At 45.3% G+C, this 17,474-nt stretch overlaps 2 long non-coding RNA genes across 2 annotated transcripts; both read right to left on the reverse strand.

Moving 5' to 3' along the window:
- Positions 1–11,727: 11,727 nt before the first annotated feature.
- On the reverse strand, positions 11,728–12,889 carry LOC145714966 (uncharacterized). Its single transcript, XR_014137091.1, has 3 exons — positions 12,772–12,889; positions 12,575–12,666; positions 11,728–11,881 (listed from the first exon to the last, which is right to left on the reverse strand). It is a non-coding gene; the product is annotated as an uncharacterized LOC145714966 (long non-coding RNA).
- A 189-nt stretch (positions 12,890–13,078) lies between these two features.
- LOC145714874 (uncharacterized) lies at positions 13,079–14,689 on the reverse strand. Its single transcript, XR_014137025.1, has 3 exons — positions 14,634–14,689; positions 13,324–13,401; positions 13,079–13,167 (listed from the first exon to the last, which is right to left on the reverse strand). It is a non-coding gene; the product is annotated as an uncharacterized LOC145714874 (long non-coding RNA).
- Positions 14,690–17,474: the final 2,785 nt, after the last annotated feature.

Genomic DNA, 17,474 nt, shown 5'->3' on the forward strand with positions numbered 1-17,474 from the left:
GCTGGGTTATCATAAATAATGCTTTAATAAACACAGAGGTGCATGCGTCTTTTCAAATTGGGGTTTCCCTTTTCTTTGGGTAAATACCCAGTAGTGGAATTATTGGATGATGTAGTATTTCTGATTTAATTTCTTGAGGAACCTGCATTCTGTTCCCTAGAGTGGCTGCACCTATTTACATCCCCACCAAGAGTGCATTGGTGTTACTTTTTCTCTTACCTTCTCACCAATACTTGTTATTTCTTGTCTTGCTGATACCAGGCAGAGTAGGGAGGGGAGGAAGTTGGGATCCAAATTGCAATATTGAAATATCAGAGGAATGTTATTGTCATATTCATAAACTTCCCTATACGTATCCTAAGGAAAACTTTTTTTTCTTTAACGAGCTTTTTAAAGGTAATATACACATGGTAAAAATTCATATAGTAGCAAAAAAAGTTATTCAGTGAAAGTAAATCTATGTCTTCTCTAGGCCTCCATTATCCTTCCCCAGAAGAAGACCACCTTTAACAGTTTGTAGGGTTTTTTTTTCCAGAATCTCAAAGTATATAATATGCATATTATGGTATATGCATACCTCACATGAAAATATATATATATATTAGGCATATATATATATATATATATATATATATATATATATATATATATCGCTCTCCATTTTATAGATACATGATTTTATAGATACACATGATTTTTGTGATTGTTAAAAGGTATGACATGCCATTTGCCCTCTTAAAAATTAAGGTGTCTGGTCCAATGGGACATTATTTTTTAAATATACTTCATGGTATTCCTACCCTGGCTGCATTGGAGGTATTTAATCTGTCCCCTGTTTATGTGTATTTAATTTGTTTCTAGTCTACGACTATAGACTATATATGCTGCAGTGAACATATTTTTGTGTACATATGCAGTGTACATATGTTTGCCTGCCAGAGTCCAGCAGAGTGTGGGTGTTGCCTCTAAAATCTTACCTGGAAAGAGTTTAATGGGGGAACTGTGAACACAGGTGCTGGCGAGATAAACGGGCTCAAAACTAAGTGGTCGAGTTCTTGGGGACTAGCAAGAGAAGACTTCACCTCTCCCAGGCACCAAGGGACAAGGAAAGGACAAGTGTTACTAGAAGCCAATGAGCCCACAGCTGGGAGAGAAGCCACCTAACAGGAGATGTGGCCATGGACTGAGGAATAAGCCACTGCCAAAATTCCAGAGTTCACAGTACATATAATGACTGCTTTTCTTTTGCTCTCTGGCTACCTATTAGTATACCTGCCAACGATGGATGGAAGCCAGAGGACAAGAAAGCCTAAACGATGCAGTCCATGGAGGTCAGCTTACTGGCAGGCATAAGATGATCAAAAATATATCTGCAAGGATGAATGGAGGATTAGCAGTCGCTGGCTTAATATTGTTTGACTTATAGTTATTGGACTTCACAAGGGTGTGAAAATGATAGCATTGTTTACAAATTGTACTTTCAAGAGCATCTGGCTGGCTCAGTGGTGTAAGCATCTGACTTTAGTTCATGTCAAGATCTCACGGTTCATGAGTTCAAGCCTGCCTCAGGCTTTGCTGACAACTTGCATCCTGGGGCTGACTTGAGATTCTGTGTCTCTCTCTGTCTCTCTGCCCCTCCCCTGCTCGCACTCTTTCTCTCTCTCTTTGTCTCCAAAACTTGAATAAACTTTAAACGTTTTAAAAGATAAATTGTACTTCAAGTTTAAATTTTTGACCTCTCCCAGTGCTAATGAGACGCGATACGACCCTCTCCTGTGATGCCTGGCAGAGCAACCAGCCACAGCTCCCAGTCCACCACATGATCATGGTGGTGAACAATCTATATGCTTACAGCCATTCTGTACTCACACAACCGTTGTGTTTATGCTTTCAACACAGTATTCACTGAAATACATGAGACAGTTAAACTTTAATGTAACATAGGCTGTGTGTTAGATGATGTCTCATAGTTTCAGCTAATGCAACTATTCTGAACACACATAATAGAGGCTAGACTAAACTATGATATTCAGCACATTATGTGTGTTAAATGCATTTTTGACTTAGCATAATTTCAACTCACAATGGTTTTATCCATCCTAAATCAAGGATGATTTGTAATGTAAAAATCTTGGGAAATTTCCTAGAACTGGAATTGTGGTATCAGTAGGACAGAAAGAACCTCTTCCACATCCATTCCTCCACCTCCTTCCTTTGCTGGTTATTACCAGCGCTTAGCTGTGCCTACGGGCACTCGGAATTAGGACTACATACCCCAGCTTCCCTTGCAGCCAAAGCAATATAAGAGGAAGTGTCATGTGGCAGCTTTTCTGAGAAAGTTGAGACAGCTGTGTGCCTGGTGTCCTTTATTTTTTCTTTGATGTCATTCACATGCGGCCTTGGATCCTGAACTCTAGGGCCAAACCATTTGGATGGAAAGTGAACTGAGATTCTTCCAGCAAGAGCTGGTAGGAACTAGATTTCTTTGAACTTCATAGAATATAGCTGCCCAATCAGACTTGAGCTGTATACCTCCAAATTTCACTTATTTGGGAGAGAAATCCACTTGTACCCTATTGAAATCATAGTTCTTCCTTGTTCTGTGTTGTAGGGAAAAACCTAACCCTCATGAAGGTATACAGATAACAGGTATAAATAGTTTGAATTTTTATGGGTTTTGTCAAGTTTGGTATTTTGAACTGAATTTTTAATACTGACTTTGAATTCAGCTACTCCATTCACAACACATGACTTAATCTTCTTGTGCCTCTGATTTCTCAGAGGGGTAGTAATATAAAGCACTCCATTTGGTTGTTATGAGGAATAATTAAATTAAAATATGTGAAAGAGGTCAGTGTCTGTCCAACATGCCAAACACTCAATGAATGTTATTACTGTTATTTTTACCATTATCATGTTTAACGGTCTTCCAAACAAGACGTACCAGTTAGCCAATTACATTTCTGAAATGCCTTTTTCCTCTTCCCTTATCTATAGTGTGCATTACCAAAGTTTTTGTCCAATAGATGAGTAGTAGTATTTCATTTTTATTTACAATTGCTTTCTAAAATTGTGGTTGTACATCTTGACATTGTTTAAAAGTCATTTATGCTTGTTTTCTGGTGAACTTCCGTTTTCTTTCCTCTATTCCTTCTATTGGATTTTTGTTTTGTTTTACAGTGTGGCTTAAAAAAAAAAAGCAATACAAGCATTATGGGAATTTGTCTTCTGTGTTTCTATTGGTGGTGCAAATATTTCCACTAATTTTCATTTGCCTTTATTTTCTTTTTTTTTTCTTTTTTTAAAGTTAATGTTTATTTATTTTTTGAGAGAGAGAGAGTGCGAACAGGGAAGGAGAAGAGAGAGAGGGAGACACAGAATCTGAAACAGCCTCCAGACTCTGAGCTGTCAGCAAAGAGCTAGATGCAGGGCTCAAACCCACAAACCATGAGATCGTGACCTGAGTTGAATTTGGACGCTTAACCTACCAAGCCACCCAGGCACCTCACTTTATTTTTTCTTTTTCCCTTTTTTTTTTTTTTTTTTGGCTTTATTTTTTCTTTACAAAATTAAAAAAAATATATATATTCAATATAATAAAAATGATCCTTCTCTACTATCATTACATCTGAGCTTAATATCCACCCCTATTTTAGAAAGATCGTTGTCATTCTGTATTATAAGAATAATTCCCCCATGTTTTCTCCTAGGTCTTCATAGATTGACTTACATAAAAAAAATATCTTCTCCATTTGTAATAAAACTGGGGGAGGCAGTGAGATGAGATTTAAAGTGATTCTGCAGATGACTGTGTTGGAGCGTTGGCAAAAATGAACGCTTTGACACATAAATCTTACCTAAGAAAGTTATAGTTTCCTTTGATCCACATAATAGATACTTCTTAAACAAAGCATGTGGGAAGCCATCCTCCTTGCAGGTATGGGGTAAGCTTGCCTCCTGGGCTTTTTTTTTTTTTTAATTTTTTTAATTTTTTTTTTACTCTTGGGGGGAAACGCATCGGTTGTTTATAATGGAATTTTGTATTTCCAGGTTAAGGTGCTGCCAGGTACAGCCTAACTAATTTACAGTTTGTAAGACTGCCTCTCACACATCGCTTCCTGGTAGTAGGCAAAATTTCTTTCTCTGCAACCAGGACCATACTGCCACTTGTTCACAGGTTAAGTAATGATGCCAAGACATTTTTATGCCTATGCTACCAATGGCCCATCTGTGGACAAGTGCAGGCAGATACTGCCTACCTTTTAAGGCCAAGGAGGTATTGAGCCCAGGGCCTTCCACTGGGCTCCACCATTGTTTCTGCTCTCTCTGGTGTTTGTCAGTTGTGATCATCACGGTTGAGAACACACGCTCTAGAGTAAAACTATCTGACTATGTACTTCCATCTTGAGCTATAGGGAAACAAATAAAGTCCCCTTACCTTTTTTGTTCTTTGCTTTCTCTTTTGTGAAACGGACATTACCACAGTGTGGAAATTAAATAAGTAAATAAATAAATACGTAAGTGCTTAAAAAATCTTAGCAACAAGTGCTCAGTAAATATTAAGAAGGCTTATCCCAATAGAGAATAGAAAAATAACTTTCTTGTTTTCTCCTAGGATTTTATAGATGCATTTTTATAAGAAAACATATAACATTGGTAACAATATTATAACATATAATAATATGAAATTATACAAATTAAGACACGTATGAGAAAAGTACTGAAACTTCATGAATAGTATCATTGTTACTATTATTCAAATAATGCATTTGCTTTCAAAGGTTCACTTAGCTATATACTAAATTTGCATATGCTTTGAACCTAGTTCTGGATTCTCTATGACGATTCATTCATTGGGCTTAGCCACATTTGCTTTATAACATAATTTATCATCTGGTAGAACTCACCTAATTCATATGCTTCCTTTTCAGAAACTGTTTTCTGGATCAGCTTGAATTTTGATATTTATACAAAATCTTAGAACCAGCTGATCTGATTTAAAAAATCCATATTTTATTGGGCTTGCAACAAATTTACATAGTAATTTAGAGATGGTTGGCATTCTTACAATAATAACTTTTCCTATTCCAACACAAGGAATGTTTATATTTAAGCTTTTTTTAATTTTTTTTATTTAAAAATTTTTTTTAACGTTTATTTATTTTTGAGACAGAGAGAGACAGAGCATGAATGGGGGAGGGGCAGAGAGAGAGGGAGACACAGAATCGGAAGCAGGCTCCAGGCTCTGAGCCATCAGCCCAGAGCCCTACGCGGGGCTTGAACTCATGGACCGCGAGATCGTGACCTGAGCTGAAGTCGGACGCTTAACCAACTGAGCCACCCAGGTGCCCCAAGCTTTTTTTTAAATATCTCTCAGAAGAGTTTAAAGTTTTCTGAAAGGCTTATTCACATATTTCTTTCATGTCTCTCGTTAAGTTCCCCCCTTCCTTCCTTCCTTCCTTCCTTCCTTCCTTCCTTCCTTCCTTCCTTCCTTCCTTCCTTCCTTCCTTCCTTCCTTCCCCCCTCCACCTCCTTCTCCTTTTACTTCTGTTATGGCAAATGGTGCCAGTTCTCTGACTATAATTCTAATTATTTCTTGTTCGTATGGGAGAATGATAAATTGTTTACCTTGTGAGCCTGGATCATATAACTTCATCAGGAAGACTCATGAAAAATCTGATCTCCCTTCCTTCATCGCAGTTATGTATAATTGACATTTGTTGGAAGGAGATAAACAGAGTCAAGAGAATTTCAGTCTTAGAAGAGAAGCCCCTGAGGTGAGAGTAGCCTGAGAGAGCAATTGGAGAGGGAACAAATGTGACCCAGAGAGGAGCTCACTGAACAATGTGATTGGGATAACCCCCCAAAAGCAGGTTGATTAGGAATAGCACCAATCAGTAATTGTCAGGTATGATCAAAGCTGTACAAGGGCCACTTTAAAGTGTTAGATGTTTTCCTTAAATACAAAAACTTTTGTATTTAACCAAGAAATTATAAAGTTACCCAAGATAAAATCAGTAAAATTAAAGCATTTTTCTTTTAAACAGAAAATTCAAGGAAACCAAATTATTAAAGGAAAACATGGTAACATTATAGAGCTTTTTGTTATGAAAAAATCCTATGTACATATGCCAATAAAATAGACAATGAATGTTTTGGAGGCAATGTAAATGACTACACTGGTTTAAGAAAAAGCAGCAAGAGAATGAAAGCGATGCGAGTCATTTCTTTGAAAAACTAGACTAACCCCATAAGTCTAACACTGGAGCAAATGCGTAAGACTTGGGGACCAGCTAGCCTGGCTGAGATGTTTCTTGCCAACACTTACTTAGTTCTTACTCATACCAGGGGAGGTTCTGAACATTTCACAAGTAATTCATGTCATTCTCCTAAGGGCCCTAGGAGGGAGGGGTTACTATTAACCTCCTTTTACACATCAGCAAATTGAAGAAGTTCAGAGGTTAAGGAACTTGTCTGCTCCCAAGGTCAACACAGGTGGCATGTGATGGAACTGAGAGGTGGCATGAAATAGTGTCCTCTAGTGCCAGCGTACCCAAGTTTACATCCTGTCTCACCAGTACTAGGTGTATGATCATCGGCACAGTTTTTTTTAATGCTTTTGTGCTTTAGTTCTCATATATGTAAGACCAAGAGATGAATATAATAATCATATAAAGAGTTTAGAACAATATCTGAAACATAGCAAACACCCCTTATATAGAATACTATTATTACTGCTATTATTATTAAAACAGGACAGGACAGAGAATACCTAAAAAGACATAATAACACATATGCAAACAAATGAATTTCCTGATACCTAAAATATCAGAAAATCCAGTAATTTATTTAGGTGCTCTAAAGTTTTTTTTTTTTTTTCTTTTCTTATAAATTGAATTTATTTTTAAATATTTTACGTTTTTTAAACAATATCTTATTTATTTTTGAGAGAATGCAAGCAGGGTCAGAGAGAGAGGAATAGCATATCTGAAGTGGGCGTGATGCCTACACCAGTGACCCAATGTAGGGCTTGAACCCACGAACTGCGAGATCATGACCTGAGCCAAAGTTGGATGGTCAACCAACTGAGCCACCTAGAAGCCCCTATTTTTTCACATATAGTGTTATATTAGTTTCAGATGTACAATATACTAATTCAGCAATCCCTTACAATACCCAGTACTCATGGCAACAAGTGCACTCCTTAATCCCCATCACATATTTCACTCACTACATCTGCACCCCCCCCAACACTGGTAACCATCAGTTTGTTATCTATAATTAAGTGTATGTTTCTTGATTTGTCTATTACTCTTTTTCCCCAACTTTTGATCATTTGTTTAGTTTCTTAAATTTCACCTATGAATGAAATCATATGGTATCTGTCTTTCTCTGACTGACTTCTTTTGCCTAGCATTATACTCTCTAGCTCCATTCATGCTGTTGCAGATGGCAAGATTTCATTATTTTACATGGCTGAGTGCTATTCCACTGTGTGTGGGTATTATACATAATATACCACATCATATAATTATGTGTGTATAATACCACATTATAATACCACATCATATATACATACTAAATCTTTATCCATTCATCATTTGATGGACGCGTGGCTGTTCCTTATCTTTGCTATTTTAGATAATGCTGCCAAAATTATCAGGGTTCTTGTATCTCTTTGAATTATCGTTTCTGTATCCTTTGGCTAAACACACAGTAGTGTGATTGCTGCAGTTGTATTTTTCACGTTCTGAGGAACCTACTATGTTTTCCACACTGACTGCACCAGTTTGCATTCCTATCAACAGTGCAAAAGTTCTTTTTCCATATCCTCATCAACACCTGTTGTTCATTGTGTTGCTGAGTTTAGCTATTCCAACAAGTGTGAGGTGGTATCTCATTGTCCTTTTGACTTGCAATTTCCTGATGGTAAGTGATGATAAACATGTTTTCACGTGTCTGTTGGCCATCTGCATGTCTTCATGGAGGAGTGTCTGTTAAGGTCTTCTGCCCATTATTTAATTGGATAATTTCGTTTTTCAGTATTGAGTTTTGTAAGTTCTTTATGTAGTGGATACTAATCCATTACTGGATATGTCATTGGCAAATATCTTGTCCCGTTGTGTAGGTTGCCGTTCATTTTTGTGGATTTTTTCCTTAGCTGTGCAGAAGCTTTTTGTGTGGATGCAATCCCAATAGTTATTTTTGCTTTTGTTTCCCTTGTCTCAGGAGATATACCTAGAAAACGTTTCTTTGGCTAATGTCAAACAATTACTGCCTGTGTTCTCTTCTAGAATTTTTATGGTATCAGGGTCAGAATTTATGTCTCTAATCCATTTTGGATTTATTTTAATGTGTTTTGTAAGAAAGTGGTCCAGTTTCGTTCTTTTCCATATTTCTGTCCAGGTTTCCAACACCATTTGCTGAAGAGAATACCTTTTTCCCATTTTATATGCTTTCTTCCTCTGTCAAAGATTAATAGACCAGATAGTTGTGGGTTTATTTCTAGGTATTCTATTCTGTGCCATTGGTCTACATTCCAATTTGTCCCAGTACCATGCAGTTTTGATTAACTACAGCTTTGTAGTATAACTTGATATCTGGAGTTTGTGATGCCTCCAGTGTTTGTCTGTCTGTCTGTCGGTCTGTCTGTTTGTTTGTTTAAGATTACTTTGCTCTTCAGGTTCTTTGGTGGTCCCATATAAAGTTTAGGACTGTTTGTTCTAGTTCTGTGAGAAATGCCGTTGGTGTTTTCATTGGGGTTACATTAAATATGTAGATCGCTTTGGTAACATAGACATTTTAACATTATTTGCCCTTTCAATCCATGAACATGGAATTATCCATTTCTTTGTGTTGACTTCAGTTTCTTTCAACCTTATTTAATAGGTTTCAGAGTATGGGTTATTCACCTCTTTGTATAAGTTTACCCCTAGATATCTTATTTTTTTGGTCCAATTATAAATGGGATTGTTTCTTAATTTGTCTTTCTGCAGCTTCATTATTAGTGTATAGAAATGCAACAGGTTTCTTTGTGTTGATTGCATCCTATGACTTTACTGAATTCGTTCTTCAGTTATCACAGTTTTGTCCGTGGAATCTTTCAGGTTTTACAGTAGAGTATCATGTCCTCTATAAATCGAGACCATTTTTCTTCTTCTTTATTGATTCCATCGCCTTTTACTTCTTTTTAGTGTCTAATTGCTGTGGCTAGGAGTTCTAGTACTGTGCTGAATAAAAAAGTGGTGGGAGTGGATATCCTTGTCTTCTTCCTAAGCTTACGGGAAAAGCTTTCAGGTTTTCCCCATTAAGAAAGATTTTAGCTATGAGTTTTTCATAGATGGCCTTTATTATGTTGAGGTATTTTTCCTCTAAACCTAATTTGCGGAGGGTGTTTATCATGAATGGATGTTGTACTTCTTCAAATGCTTTTCCTGCAGCTATTGAAATGATAATGGGGTTCTTCTCCTTTATCTTATTGGTGTACTGTAACATGTTAATTGATTTGGGAATATTGGACTATACTTGCAAACTAGGAATAAATCTACCTCAATTGTGGTGAATACTTTTTTATAATGTATTATTACAGTCAGTATGCAAGTATTTTCTTGAGGATATTTGCATCTATGTTCATTAAACATATGGGCTTGTAGTTCTTTTTCTTAGTGGAGTAGTATTCTGATTTTGATATAAGGTTAATGCTGGTCTCCTAGAATGAAGTTGGAATTCCTTTGAGAAGAACAGGGAGTAACATTTCTTTAAGTTTATAGTAGAATTAATCTGGTCCTGGACTTTTGTTTCTTCAGAGCTTTTGGATTTCTCATTTATGTTTGAGATTCTATCTCACTGTCTCTGTGCCTCTCCTCTGTATTCTCCCTCTCTCTCTCTCTCTTTCTCTCTCTCTCTTTCAAAATAAATTACTTTTAAAAAGATAAGTTGAGCCATTTTAAAATCAAATACAATATCAGCAATTACGGCAATATTGTCAGATGGAATGAATTTGAGAAACTTTTAAATATTGACATCAAACTTGTCATCGAATTTTCAATAAATAAAAATTTAAGAGGTTTTTTTGCAACATCGAATATCAAATCATATTTTGAAGGAGTTTTTTAAAAATCATATATTAAATCATAACAATTTTTAGAATGAATGTTGGAAATAAAATTGTAAACAAAACAAAATACCTAATTTTTTGATTAAACAATTTGATCACTCACTCACACCCACAAGACTCCTGAAGGAGTCCTAGTACTGATGCCCTTGTGTGAACTTCGCTGTTTCTGAAATGACCTCAGGTTACGGATGGGTGGCCCAGATTGCAAGCCAACAGAGGGGAGGGTCGTGGGGAGGTGGGCCTCTTCAAGGGCACAAACACACCATCCTCTCCCGTGTGCCCTCTGCCCTCTCATCATCAGCCGTGATGAGTCGGGTGATGCTCTTCCTCTGTGTCCACAGGCTTAAGCCGTGTGTCCAACACGCCATGTGAGACTTGTGAGAAGACTCCCAAGTGCAAACACCAGCAGGCGCTCAGGGAGGTCACCTCGTCCCAGGCAACCTGTGTTCCTTTGCCTGAGTGCCTGGACAAAGGCTGCCTCGGCCACATAGGGAACGATGGACTTGTACAGCCTTAGCATTCTGTGCAGAGGTCCCAGGCAGTCCTGGCCTGGAGCTTAGAAAGGACTGGGATGAGCCTCACTGGCAAAGACGTGAGTGCTGGGGTACTCCTTACAGAGCAGTTGACTGCTTGCCAGAGAGGTCTGTGCTAGGGATGGGGCAAAGCTCCACCAGCAACAATTGCACCCATCCCAGCGATTACTGTCAGGACTCAGCAGGGAAGGGACTGCACTCTTGTATTCTGGCACCTGACCGTCCCACATAAGCACCTCATTCACAGAGACCCCTGTGTCTCTCCTTGTCTCTCCGGCGGCTTACACACCCAATCCTGCACACACAGAGACACATGGCTACACAATCGCACGAACATATGCACGCTCACACTGCCAGCACCACCCCGGATCTCAGGCCCATTTTGCCACAGATGCCCACACACACTCGCAGGAACTCACGCTGGATCTCTGCCCTCACGCGTACTCTCTGCATGAAATCCCACTCATAAGCCTCGCTGCTGCCCACAACCCACACCTGCCCCTCCCCCTCACACATCTCCCATCCTGAGCCACTGTCTGAGGACAGGGCTCGGGGTCAAAGGAGCCCCGGGTGTGGGAGGCAGCAGCAAGGTATACTGGCATCGACTATGAGAAGCCTGCCTGCTCCTGAGTTGTCCGGGGACATGTGGTCTTCGCTCTGATCCTGACTGGAGGCTTTGCTGACTGGATTCTATCTCACCAAGGACACAGCACCCCTCTGGGATCAAGGGTCCTGGCTGAAACCCCCCAGTCCTGGCCACACTGTACCAGGACCCAATGGACCAATTTGGTCCCACTGTGCAATCCCCTTCCCTGCCTTTCGGCTCTGGCCTATACAATAAATCTCCAAATAACAGGTCTGTCTCTTCCTCCTCCTCCTTCCAGGCTCTTCCTGCCCAAGAAGGCAGGCCTCTGTGCACATGGCAACACCGGCCCCACCCCAGTACTGCACCTCTCCCGCACACACAGAATCACCCGGGCAGCGGCAGGACAGTCACACTCAGGTCCCTTCCTCATCGTCCCTCCTCAGGTCCCCATACACACACACACACACACACACACACACCAAAAACAGAAGGGTTTTTAGCTTCCTGTATGTGTCCACATAAACATCGTGGAAACTCTTCAAGGCTGCCACACGTTATCTCTTCCTCAATTCTCTCCGGGGCACGTAGAAGACAGGAGACTCATCCACCCATCTCTTCCAGCACTGGTGGCGTCCTCCATTGTTTCTGCATGGGCAAAGATAGAAGCTCTGCACGATTCACGCCCACACAGATGCAGAGCACCTGACGCATGTGGGCACACGCAGACACATTTGCGTACACGCGCACACACGCGCCCCCACGCAACAGACACCAAGAATGATACGGGATATTTGCAAATACATCCCAGATGGTGTCACTCTTGTGCCTCGCCCTTTTGCGATCCCCCTTGCTTTCTCACCCAGGGATTCATTTCCAGCCCCCAATGGCCTTGGACCAGTTCTAAGAATGGCTGTCGGGTTGCGGGAGGACATGGCGTGGTGGGGCACATGGAAGGAAGTGCGAGATTCTCACCACAGTGGCGCCTGGGGACACGGCAGCTCCTGACCCAAAGACTGGCAGGCAAATCCAGACTGAAGGAGCAGGGGGAAGCCCGGGACAGGGCGGACATCCACGGGGAGCATTTGTGGTGAAGCACTGCTCCTCCCGAGTTGCTCTCCAAAGCCCCAGCCCACAGCACAACTGCATCTGGTTTGCAGGCTTCGACCCTCTGTGTGTTTGCAGCTGAGTCTCTGCAGGTCCCCTGTCATCCTCCCACTCTCTCCCCATGCTACCTGTGTCCCTGTGTCGGCGGACCTTCCATTTCCAAGCCAATGTGTGGCCCACGTTCCCTTGCCCATACAACACGCAGGTCAACACACCGCATACTGGGGTTCTCACCGACACGTGAGCACGTCAGATCACTGTCTTCTGGTCCCTTCCTCCCTCAGGTAGTACTGCAGGGGATTGGGCCACAGGTCCTCGATGATGATCTGGAAGAGGACACAGGCCGGCGCCACATTGGGCATAGCCCACTCTCCTCTCTGGCCGGGGGCCACCCACATCCCCACTGCTGAGGAAGGCCTCAGGGGCCCCACCTCGGCAATCCTGTTCGCCCCTGGGCAGCTGTGCTCACACAGCCAGTTGAACAAGTTAAGGCTGGTGGGGTCATGCCTGCGACTGGGAGCTCCACGTTCATCATCCCAGAACCACTGGACTGGAGTGGAACGCGATGTCCTGTAGCCTGCAGGAAGAGAGGATTTGAGGAGCAAGCTGATGGCCTCCTCCCCACCCACCTGCCCCTCCCCCTCCCCCTCCCTCCTGCCCCTGATTCATGCTCCTCATCCCCCTGCCCCGCACCATCATGGGACCCACACCCTACCAGCAAAGCTCAGCTGATACTCCTTAATGATCACTGGGTTCCGGAAGTACGGGTTGGCCCCAAAGGAAAACATCACTCTGCAGCGGTACTTGGGATGGCCCACTTCTTCCACCTGCCGTGAGCAATGGGACAGGAGGGGGCAAGTGTCCTCCCTCGGGGTCCTGAGCTACTTGCCTGGCTGTGAGGGTGAGCACCTTTGCCTCACCCTCTCCTGCCCAAATCCCACCCCCGACGGGACGGCCCCCAGCCACAGCCTCCCCGGTCTCACCTCCAAGTCGACCACGTAGCTGAGCACGTCTTTGTCCTGGGCACCGATCATGGCCGACAACTGGGGGTGATTCAGAATCTGTGCTGTGTCAAGGAGCTGTGCCTTCAGATGCTGTGGAAACAGACACAGCCCCCCTCCAACCCTCCCAGGCTAAGAGCAAGGGACTAGATCACGGCATGTGCAGAAAGACCAGGAAACACTAGTCCCCACACTCCTCAGCCTCTGCAGATGCATCAGACCCCATCGACACTGGGCAGTCCGTTGGCTTCCTGTACCTCCCACGCTGTCTGCACACAGCAGGGAGAGACTCCACTGCCTGCACGCCTCACAGTTCCTTCCTATATCTGACCTGTGTGGGCTGCCAGCAGCCCATCATAGCTTGTGATGTCGGCATGTGCTCTGACCCCTCCTCACGGCTGGGTTTCTTGGCATATTCCCGTGAAGACCTATGTTGTCACCAGCCTCCTGAGTCCAGATGGAATAACATGGCTTACAGGAACCCGACTGCACACTTACGCTGCAAGCAGAGGGTGTGGGAGGGAGAAAGAGATCGAGAAGCACGGACGAGGAAGGTCGAGGAGGGAAAAGGATTAGACACAGTGACACAGCCAGTCCGGAGAGAAAGACATGGGTGGGACCGAGCCGGAGCCTGAGGACAGAGAGGGAAGCAGGGGTGGAGATACCAGGAGAGAATCCTCTCTCTCTGTGTGTGTGTGTGTGTGTGTGTGTGTGTGTGTGTGTGTGTGTGTGTGTGTGTCAGGGTCTGAGGAGGCAGCTTGTACCCCATTCGGAGTGGGTCTCAGTCGTCCTACTGTCTGGCAAAGGGGTGTGGCGTGGTTCCACTAAAGGTCATGAGTGTGTGTCTGAAATGCTCTCTTTTGAAGGAACTGCTAGGAAACGTGCACAGCCTGTGAATGTGAAGGTGGGTGTGCGGCCTGCGTAACTCTCCCATTTTGCAGCGAAATATTTCCTTGCCTTATCTGCTCTGAGTGAAGGCTGCTTTGTGCTACCCTAGCTCTGGTAGCATGGGGACACATGGCTCGTGTCTGCAAGTAATATTTGAGACCAGCCTGCAGGCCAACGTCGGCGGAGACCTAGAGGAAACTGACCCAGTCACCAAGTCCCCCAATCCCCAACAACCGCCCCTGTCCAAGGCCTTACACTGGATCCCAGACCACACCAACCCAGGGCCAGGGACCATTCCCCAGCTCTCCTCTCTGGGGGCCATCGCCCTGAGGCACCCTGCTCTCAGTGCCCAGCCCTCCTGCACAACAGCCCCCGCCATCACCCACCAGCACAAGGAAGGATACCGCCTGGGCCCAGAAGCCAGGGATGTGCTTGATGATGGCCCTTCTGTGATCCAAGTGAGAAATCCGTCTCCGAAGGATCCTGCGCTTCAGCCGCCATAAGGCCCTGGAATCCTGGGCATTCCCAGCGCTGATCTCCAGCTGAAGACGCTCCAGCGCTGCCAGCGGGTCCTGGGCTGAGGCAGGACGCAGCGCTGGCTCTTGCTGCTGCAGCGGCTGTGAGAGCTGGGGCCCCTCCTCCGCCTCTGCATCTGCCTCGCGCTTCTCCTCTTGCTCCTGAATCTCCTCCTGCTGCTGTCTCTCAACTTCCACCTCCTCCTCCTCGTGCATGTCCTCTGCTTCTGGCTTGGCTTCCTCAGAATTCTCCTCTCCAGCCACCTCATCCTTGGTCGCCTCGCCGTCCTCTTCCTCCTCCCCGATCACCACCTCAGCCGCCACCATTCCGTCATCCAATATCAGCACCAATTCCTCCGCTGGGCTTGCCACCTGTATCTCACACCCGGCCTGGGCTTCCTGCACAGGATGGGCGCTTGCCGCCCCTGAACCTGGGGACTGCGGCCAGCCCACGCCCTCCAGCGCCCCTGCATTCCCGCGGGGCCGGGACTCTCCACCTTTCGCATCCAGGATGATCAGGGCCCAGGGTCGACGGGAATCTCCGCTTTGTCCGGACCGCGACACGCTGGCCATGACGCTCGGGCCCGGCCCCAGTGTAGCTAGGGCAGCCTCAGGACAAGGACAGGAAACGGCAGCAGGTGGGGAGAGCCTTGGCCGCAAGACCATTAGCTCCCTGAAGGCTCCCGCCTCAGCCCGCCAAAGTTGCGCGCAGGCGCACAGGCTCTGGGATTTGAGGACTCCGCATTGGCTGTGGCTGCTGTGGAGGCGGGGCCGAGACAGAGGCAGTGAAGAGTGTGCGCATGCGGCCTGGGGGCGAAGTGGTTCCAGGGCAGGTCAGGCCAGCTGGCCAGGTTCGGGGAGCAATCAGTTGCAAGACAGCAAGACAGGGTGCTGGCCGCCAGCAAGCGCGCGCCAATGGCCGGTCCAGGCTCTGGAGCGAGTGCCAAGGTGCCAGCGTGGCCCCCGTTTGCCGCATGTCCTCTTCAGCGCTGTCACCTTCCAGGCCTGAATTGCGAGGTCCCGGTATCGCACAGTCTGTGGTGGCTTGTACACCCTTTCTCCAGAGGCCTCACTACGGGCACCAGAGCATTCAGCACAGGAACGTCCATGCCGTGAGCCACTGCCTGCTCCGTCCCTTGCCCCTTCTTCATGAAGCTGGGGCAAGGCCTGGAGAAGTCCTTAGTGTCACGCCTACCGGGGCCACATGGCCGTCCGCACGGTATCTCCTCCTTGGCCGTTAGGCTGAGGGCGGCGGTAAGGTGGGTGCCCACCCAGAACCAGTGACACCCACCCTAGACCCACCCCACCGCCGTGTCCTTGCAAGAAAACAGCTCAGTAGACCTCACTGTACTGCAATTCAGAGCAAAGAACAACCCCCAGAGCCCCATCTGCCACTGGTGCCCTACTGATCTCCGTACAGAGCGCCAGGGAGATGGGGTAGTAGGATTTAGCAGCTTGCTCCGGTCCTGAAATCTAACCTTCCACTAAAAGGAGGACGACTCCAACCAAGCAGGGCACTTAGGGGCCCTTCACCAAGAATTGGAAACTTGTCTGTGTCTGTCTCTGAGAAAGCCCTGTGCCTGCTTTCACTAGTACACACAAAAGCAGATGAGTTCAGTTCACATTTCCCAGGCGCCAACGAGAATTCTGAAGAAGCATGCACTCAGACACAGAATGTCCACTGAGACAGACAGCGAGAAAGAGACATACAGAGAGACAGAGCTATAGAGGGAGAGAGAGAGACACGTGCAAGCAGATGAAGGAAGGATGAGTGGAGGGGAAGACCGGCCTGGAGAGGGAGAGTCCCAGGGAGATTGGCGGGAGAGACAGGGAGGAGGAGCAAGACAAGAAGAGACAGAGGGGCACCTATTACAAGGAAGACAGACGGAGACGGGGGAGGCATTAGTGATGGAGAGGAGGGAGACGAAGACAAAGAGAGCTGGAAGGAAAGTGGGAGGGAGGTTCAGGAAGAAGACAAGGGAGGGGGAGGCAAGTAGAGGGTAGGAGGAAGGAGAGCAGGGGCAGCCGAGGTGGAGACAGGTGGGCTGACTCTGAAGACAGGGCAACTACAGTGTGCAGTTTCACCTGGTGAAATTCACCTGTGCTATTTGCACATAGACGAATGGTGTACAGTGGTCAGCCCTCAGCACAAAAGGCACTGCTCCCACGTGGACCTTTAGGGCAGTCTGAAACGATCCCTGACCTAGAAGGAAGCTGCAATGAGGTCATTCGGGGTGAGGAAGAGGGCACCGCAGGGAAGAAAACAAGGACCCGATCCCCACAGGGCTGCTGGAAACCCTGTACTTACCAGCAGGAGACAGGAAACGGGACTGCCAGAAAGAGACAGCAGAGATTTAGGCACAGCACGTGCGGGAAGAAATCACGTCCCAAAGCTCGGCAAATTCAAGCAAAAGCAGAGGCTGCACATCCATGAATGTCAATGCTTTCCGAGTGGAACCAACGAAGTTCTCACAGATGCCCAGGAAATGTGCTCAACTCTGAGGCCCCTCGCCTCTGGCAAGCTTCTCATCCAAAGTGACTCATCACATAGAAAGGGTGCACCGTGAGCAAAAGAGCCAAGGTCTCCTTCGGATCCCCAGACGCAGACAGGTGATCCGCCCAGTAATTTCAAGCCAACGTATGGTAATAAAGGTTACCTTCCACCACAGTGATGGAGGAAACTCGCACCCGAGGGGAGGACAATGAGGACGTAATGGACAAATTAGGGAC

This window comes from Panthera onca, chromosome Y (genome assembly GCF_046562875.1).
Source record: "Panthera onca isolate mPanOnc1 chromosome Y, mPanOnc1 haplotype 2, whole genome shotgun sequence".
In the NCBI taxonomy this organism is placed as follows: Eukaryota; Metazoa; Chordata; class Mammalia; order Carnivora; family Felidae; genus Panthera; species Panthera onca.